General features: G+C 34.9%; 1 pseudogene; it reads right to left on the bottom strand.

Annotated features, from left to right (window-relative positions):
• Positions 1–790: 790 nt before the first annotated feature.
• On the bottom strand, positions 791–1,802 carry LOC101416920 (nucleophosmin pseudogene; annotated as a pseudogene).
• Positions 1,803–8,473: the final 6,671 nt, after the last annotated feature.

Here is an 8,473-nt window from a genome sequence, read left to right as displayed (position 1 = left end):
TGTCTTCAGCTAAATAATCAAGCTCATTGCTTCCAAGTTCTGCCTTCTGTCTGACATCAGAACTCAATTTATCCAAGTTCTCTCCATTTTAAAACAAGAAATACCTTTCCTTCAGATTCCAATAACGCATTCATCATTTCCTTCTAAGGCTCTTTGGAAGTGCCTTTAGCATTCTGACTTTTACCAACAGTCATTTGAAAGCAGTCTAGCCTTTTTCTATCAAGCACCCTATAATTCTTCCAGCATCTAATTATCCAGTTCCAAAGCTGTTTCTCCATTTTGGTATTTGCTTCAGCAGGCCTCCACTTTCCTGGTACCAAAATCTGTTTTGGATTTCTTCATTGCTCAAGCAAATACCATGCATTGGGTTGGCTTCAACAATGGGAATTTGTTCGCTCTTAGTATTGAGGCTAGGGAAAAGTCCAAATCAAGATGTCATCAAAGCACCTCCTCTGATCTGTGGAGAGAATCAATAATTTACATCTTGCTGATTTGTGGAACAATGCCCTGTATATTTCTTTTATTTTTAAACATTGCTAAGATACTGAGTTTATATCATACATATATTTTGTGTCCCCACCATTTCTATTTGACTGACCATACTACTACTATGTCCTATTATAATCCTCCACACATACTTAAAACCAAGAAAAGGGTGCAGTTCCGTATTTAAAACTAAATAGGCATTTTGGATAACACATTCTTGGAAAGTAATCTGGACAACATTTATCAGATACAGTAGGGAAAATGCTCACTCTGCATCATAGAAAGGACAGCCAGATATCAAATGTTACAGAAATGAAATAAGAGAAATTTTTAACCAACTGTTTAACCTGTTTTCTGAAAGAGACTTCCTCCACTGCCAAAGATATTGAATAGTTTCCTGGTCAGTCATCCTGAAGCAGTTCTTCATGCAATTGATGAATTTGACTTCCACTTTGGTAAGAGAACCACTTTTCCTATCCTTGCTTGCATTTTTGCTTTAATATCTTCTACAGAGCTAGATCTCTTCAGTTATTTAGGAACTTTTTCCTGTCTTTGAAGGATTCTTGACCTTTTTTAAACATTTTTAAAGTTTTTTAAATTTTTAAAAATGTATTTATCTCCCCTTCCCTGCCTCCCCCCCCCCAGTTGTTTGCTCTCTGTGTCCATTCGCTGTGTCCTTTTGATTTTGATATTGATTGTTTTGATTCTTTTCCATTCTGGTTTGACTTTTGTGCACTTTTGGCTGGGGTTTCTCTGATAGATTTTTTTCACTGAAGATGTTCTTCTGTTTCCTCCTCATCAAAATCATCATCATCATCATGTTAATCATCTTCATCTTCATCATAATTATCATCATTTTTATTGCAAGTTTTACCTATTTTTGTGGAACCTTGCTACCACTTCCAGAGGCAGATTGCTTTCAAGGTATGCTTAAGAGTTTCACATCCTCCTCTTCATCTTCTTTCTCTGCATCTTCCTCCACGGCTACTAAGTGCTGTCCACTAATATGCACTGGCTTGGAACCACACTTCAAACAAAAGACAACAGGTTTTATTTTCATGCCTCCAAGGGAAACCATCGGTTGTACAGAAATGTTACTTTAATCGGACTGCCTTCATAATTCATTGTCTCTGCTTCAACAACATGCAATTCATCCTTTGTACCAGCCCCTAATCTGACCACTCTTAAAGATAGCTGGTGCTCATTTTCATCATTATCCACCCTAAAGTGATAATCTTGGTCAGCCCTTAGATTCCAATAAAAAAAAAATCCTGGGACCTCAGGGAGCTCATGTCCATGTCCCTCAAATCTTCCATGGGGTGCAAGCATGCACTTAGGTGAGAGAGAAGTCATACGGAGATAGTCAAGCACTGTTCCAGAGTTGGGAGGTCCATCCTACAGGATGGAATCACACCAGGGATATAAGTGTTTTTAGGTCTAGTTGATCCTCTGTCCGGTCGTTCTATCTGTTGATGTGAGTGGGTACTATTATTGTAGATACATCCATTTCTCCCTTCAGTTTTGCAAGGATTTGCCTCAGGTGTCTTGTATCACCCTTGTTAGGTGCACAGATTTATGATTACTATTTCTTCCTGGTGGATTATTCCTTTTGGTAATAGTAATGACTTTCAGCATATTTTATAATATTTGCATTTAAAGTGTGTTTTGTCTAATATTAGTATAACTACCCCTGCTCTTTTTGGCTTTCTGCTTTCATGAAATATCTTTTCCCAACCTTTCACTTTCATCTTATTTGAATCCTTGGGTCTAAGATGAGTCTCTTCTAAATAGCATTTGGATGGATTATTTTTTAAATCCATGCTATCAGGCAGTATTGTTTTGATTGGGAAGTTTAATCCACTAACATTTAATATTATTTCTTTAAAGGCATCACTTACCTTGACCATTTTGTCCTTTGACTTTCATATGTCATATCTTATTTTAATAATTTTACTCTTTTGATTTCCCTTTGAGATAGTCTTCATTTCTACACTCTCCATGAAGCCTCTAACTCATGTCTTTTTCTTTCAGCCAGCAGAACTCCCTTTATTATTTCTTTTAGAGCCATCCTCTTGTTTAATAACTCTTTTAGTTTCTTTTTATCTGGGAATATTTTAAACTCACCCTCATTATAAGAGTACAATTTGGCTGGATAAAGAATTCTTGGCTAGCAGTTTTTCAGCATCTTAAATACATTGTACCACTCTCTTTTTGCCTCCATGGTTTCTGATGACAAATCTGTACTAAGTCTTTTTGAATCTCCCTTGTATTTGATGGCTCATTTTCTCTTGCTTTCAGAATTCTCTATTTATCTCTTGCATTTTTACATACTCAATGTATGAGTCTCTAAGTAGGTATGTTTTGAATACATTGTGCTTCTTGGATACATATATTTATATCTTATAAGACTTGGGAAATGATTATCCATTATTTTCTCAAATATTCTTTCTTTCCCTTTTCCCTATTCTTCTCTTTCTGAAATTCACATGACACATGTGTTGGTGCACTTTGTACTATCATTCAATTCCCTGAGCCCCTGCTCAATTTTTTTGCCATCATCTTCTCTCTGTTCTTCTGTTCTTTTCAATTTCAGCTATTCTGTCTTTCAATTCATTTATTCTTTCTTCTGGCATTTAAAACACATTGCTGTATGCCTCTAGTGTATTTTTAGTCTCCATTGTGCCTTTCATTCTCATAAACACACTTATGTTTCTATTCAACCTTTCAAATTCTTTGACCATATCCAGTGTCTTCTTTTTTTTTCCTTTTTTTTCTTTATTTTCTTTTAAATATTACATTAAAAAAATATGAGAACAAATGAGTTTATACAGCTATGAGACTCCAAAAAAGAGTTGGGAGGTCATCAGAGGGGTGATGCTTATGCACACCTCAGCAGGGTACCAGAGACAGCCAAGGTAGATGGAAACCCAGGTGCTGGTTCTCCTGAGGGCTATGGATATGGCAGATGGCCTAGTGTCTTCTTAATGTCATTTATCTCTTTACCCACATTTTCCTTCAGCTCCTTGTATTGATTTAGATTGGTTTGAACATCATTTATTAGTTGTTTCAAATCTAGTGTGTAATCTGGTGTTTTGATTTATTCCTTTGACTGGGCCAAATTTTCCTGTTTCTTAGTACGGCTCATAGTTCTTTGCTGATGTCTAGGCGTCTAATTATGATGGAGAGTTTACTCTGATGTCCAGTTTCTTTATCTTGCCTAGGATATAATTGTTGTTTCCAGTCTTTGTGTAATGGCTCCTCTTTGATACTTTATTCAACTTATCCTTGCACCTAGTTCTCCCAGTTTTGAGGACAGTTCTCTATTCAGAAATCATTCTTTTTTCTCATCTTCTTAAAAAAATTTTTTATTAGAGAAGTTGTGAGCTTACAAAACAATCATGCATAATGCACAGAATTCACATATCTCACCCATCCACCAACAACTTACACTGTTGTGAGATATTTGTTACAGATTTTGAAAGAACTTGATTAGACTATTATCGCTAACTATGGTACATAGTGTACCTTTGGTATATTTTTCTATACATACACTGTTATTAACAGTATGTATTAGTATTGTACATTTGTTATAGTTCGCAAGAGAACACTCTCATATTTGTACTATTAACCACAATCCATCTTTCACCACATGGTTCACTGTGTTATACAGTCATATGCTTGTACATTCTATCCAAAATTTATACTCAGGGGTTCTTGCTTTCATCACAGAGTTGTGCAATGATTACCCCAGTTAACCTTTGAACTTCTCCCTTATTCCAAAAGAAAGAATCTCATACCCCCCAATATTGCCCCTTAACACTAATATAACACCTTCTTTAACAATGATGCAAGAATATCACAATATTGCTGTTAACCATAGTACATAATTCATATTAATTGTATTTTTACCTTGCATCACTATATTCTTACCATCTTATAATAGTGATGTACATTTGTTCTAGATCATAGAAGAATATTCTTACATTTGTATTGTTAACCATAATCCTCATCCACCTCCAGGTTCACTATGTCATTCAGTCCCAAGATTATTCTCTAGTTTTATTTCAGGTGACATTTACATCCCTGGACTACCCCTTTCAGTAACAAACCCTCTTTCTTCTTTTTTAATGTTAGTATTCAGAGCTATAAATTTCTCAGCACTATCTTTGATGAATCCCTTAAGTCTTGATACATTGTATGTTCATTTTCTTTTACCTCAAGTTATTTCTTAATTTTCCTTGTGATTTCCTCTTTCACCTATTGGCTGTTGAATAATATATTGTTTAATTTCCACAAATATGTAAATTTTCCATTTCTATCTCTGTCATTGATTTCTAGCTTCATTTTATTGTGTTCAGAGAAGATAACTGCTATACTTTCAGTTTTTTTGATTCATTGGGACCTTTTTGTGACTTAATACATGGTCTATCCTTGAAAATGATCCATGTGCACTTGAAAATAATGTATATTCTGTCAAGTGAAGTGTTCTATACATGCCCAGTAGATCTAGCTGATTTAGAGGATCATTCAGGTTTTCTATTTCTTTATTGATCTTTGTCAAAATATCCTATCCGTTGTGGAAAGTGATGTGTTAAAGTCTCCATCTCTTAGTGTAGAACCATTTCTCCCTTCAAATCTGTATTTCTTCTTTATATTTTGGTACCTTCCTCTTAGGTGCATATATATTTATTATCATTGTATCTTCCTGCTGAGTTGTCTCTTCTAACAGTTTTAGACTTAAAATCTATTTATCATATTATTATAGCTACTCCAGCTCTCTTTTGTTTAATACTTGTATGCATGTTTTTTCAATCCTTTCACTTCCAATGCACTTATACCTTTTAATTATAATTATTTGGTAAACAGCATATATTTGGGACATACTATTTTATCCATTCTGCCAGTCTGTGCCTACTGACTGGAAAGTTTAATCCATTTATGTTTAAAGTAACTATTGATAATTCAGGACTTACATCTGCCATTTTACTATTTAGTCTTTGTAAGTCTTATGCCTGTTTTGTCACTCACTTCTTCCATTAATGTCCAATTTATATATGAATTTTATATTCATTTGATTTTTTTGTATTATACCTTATTAAGTACCTTCCCATTTCTTTCTCAGTTTATTTTTTTTATATGTTTTCCTATGGTTACCATGGGATAAAATTTAACACTCTAAATATGTAGCAATCATATTTGATTTGATACCAATTTGACTTTTATAGCTTACAGATAGAGTGTTCCTATACCCCACCAGTCCCCTACCTTTTTTTGTAATTGTTACAACTTATATCATTGTACATTGTTTTTAAAATAAAATCCATAGATATATCATTAGTTTCATTGCATTTGCATTTTAACACCTTCAGTATATGAAAAGAGGAGTTACATACTAAAACACACAATACAATAATACTCTTGTTTATAATTATTCTTATGGTTTGCTTTATCTGATGACTTTATTGCTTTATGCCACTTGGAATTACCCTCTAGTCTCCTTTCCTTTCAGACTGTATAACAACCTTTAGCAGTTCTAGTGTTGATAAAGTTCCTCAACTTTTGTTAATCTGTGAATGTCATAATCTTTCCCTCATTTTTAAAAGAAAATCTTTCCAGATCTAAAATTCTTTTTTGGCTATTATTTCCTCTCAATATTTTAATTATTTCAACCCACTGCCTCCTTGACTCCATGTTTCTTATGAGAAATCAGCACTCAAAATAATTGAATCTCCCTTTTTCATAATGTGTTATTTTTCTCTTGCAGCTTTCTGAGTGCTCTACTTTCTTTTGCATTAAATAGTTTGAATAGAAAGTGAGAGAACATATTTCTCTTCAGGTTTATATTGTTTGCTTTTCCCTTGGCTTCTTGGATATATGTATTCATGTCTTTTGCTAAGTTTGGGAAGTTTCTGTATTATATTTTTGAATATTCATTCTGCTTCTTTGTCTCTTCTATTCCTGGGAATTTCATAATGTATATATTGGTACACTTGATGATATCTCACAGGACTCCTAGGCTATTTTCCCTTTTTATAATTCATCTTTCTCTCTGCTTATCAGCCTTACTCATTAATTTTCTTGTCTTCAAATTCATGAATTCTTTCTTCTGCCAGTTCCAATCTGCTTTGAGATGGTACTGGAAAGTTTGCATTTTAATTATTGTGGTCTTCAACTCCAGTAGTTCTGTTTGGTTCTTTATAAACATTTTTATTCTTTAGTTTTTCTCTGTATTTTCCTTCATCTCCTTGAACATATTGAATGACATTTTTATAAAGAATTTGTCTGGTACGTCCAGAGAAGCCTGGTTTTCATTGCTGTTTCTAGAATTTTTTTCTCTTTCCTTATGAGTTCCTCTGTTTACAAGCATTTGAATGTCCCTCTGGACTTTCACAGAAGCAGACCTTCTTCCTTCTCCAGGTGTTCCACTGTAGGATTTAAAGCAGGTAACTCTTTGCCCCAGACTGTCTGCCTAAATTGTTTTTCACACTGCTTTAGTTGTCTCAAGCTGCTTTTGCCTGTAGGACAAATTCTGGGAGGAGGGACAAGCTGGATAGAGTTTCCCAAGAAAGTCTTTTCCAGTTTGATCAAGACTAGGAACCACAAAACCAGCACCAGCCAGAATAGTTTTCAGGGTAGAGGATCAGATAGGGGCCAGAAAGTATGTCAGGGACTTCTTTCATAGCTCCACAAAGCTGTACTTTCTTGACTTGGTACCTTTCTACAAAATATAGTCCAACTATCTTCTGTAGGTCTGAGGAAGCATTCTTTCTTTAAGTCTCCTCTGTCACTTTTGTTGAGGATGGGGAGGCATCGAACAGTAATTGCCCTTAAGGTGATGCCCCCAGAGACCCAAAGTAGCTAATCAAAAGCAGTAGGAAGCTTTGGGCCTGTGTTGTACTACCTTCAATCTTGGGAACCAGGTTTTATATGTCTCTGTCTGACACCAGCAACATATGGTAGTGGCGGGATCCCACTGCTGCCTAATGTGAGAGTGGGGGATGGGTGTCAGTAACCAGTGAATAAAGAGAGCAATTTCCTGATATTTACAAGGAATAAGATTAAGAACATGTGTTTCTGGGGTACATATAGCTCCAAACCACCACACCATTTCAAAAATGGGCAAAAGGCTTGAACAGACATTTCTCCAAAGAGAATATACAAATGACCAGAAAGCACACAAAAAGACATTCAAGTCATTAAAGATGCTTAGCCATTAGGGAAATGCAAATGAAAAACACAATGAGATACCATATCATGCCCACTAGAATGGTTACTATTTCAAAAACTGAAAATTACAAGTCTTGGAGAGGATGTGGAGAAATAGGAATATTCATTCATTGTTGGAGGGAATGTAAAATGGTGCCACTGTGGAAAACACAGAATCAACATTTGGTCTGACAATCACACTCATGGGTGTATAGCCAAAACAATTGAAAGCAGATATCTGCACACCCATGTTCTTAGTGGCAGGATGCCAAATGATGGAAGGACCCCAAGTGTGCATTATCTGATGAATGGATAAACAATATGTGGTATATACAGAAAATTGAATATTATTCAGCCACAAATGGGAGTGAAATTCTGATACTGGCAACAACACGTTGTACCTTGAAGACATCATATTGAGTGAAATAAACCAAACACAAAAGAGCAAATATACTATGATCTCATTGATATGAAATAAGCAAAGTAAGCATACTCATAGAATCAGAATTAAGGATGTAGGTTAACAGGGTGGAGGTAGAAAATAGGGAGTCAATGATTAAAATGTACAGAGATTTTTTTTGGGATGATGGATAGGTTTTGGTAATGGATGGTGATGATTTTAACACATTGTGAACATAGTTAACTTCACTGAGATACATTTGAATATGGTTAAATGGAAATGTTAGATTGTATATATGGTAATAGAACAAAAGAGCAAAATGTAAGGCACAAATAAATATATAAGGCACTTCTTATAGAAAGTCCAAAAAACAGGAAAAAC

Source organism: Dasypus novemcinctus, chromosome 29, assembly GCF_030445035.2.
Source record: "Dasypus novemcinctus isolate mDasNov1 chromosome 29, mDasNov1.1.hap2, whole genome shotgun sequence".
Classification (NCBI taxonomy): Eukaryota; Metazoa; Chordata; class Mammalia; order Cingulata; family Dasypodidae; genus Dasypus; species Dasypus novemcinctus.
This window is presented reverse-complemented; position numbering and strand designations above follow the sequence as displayed.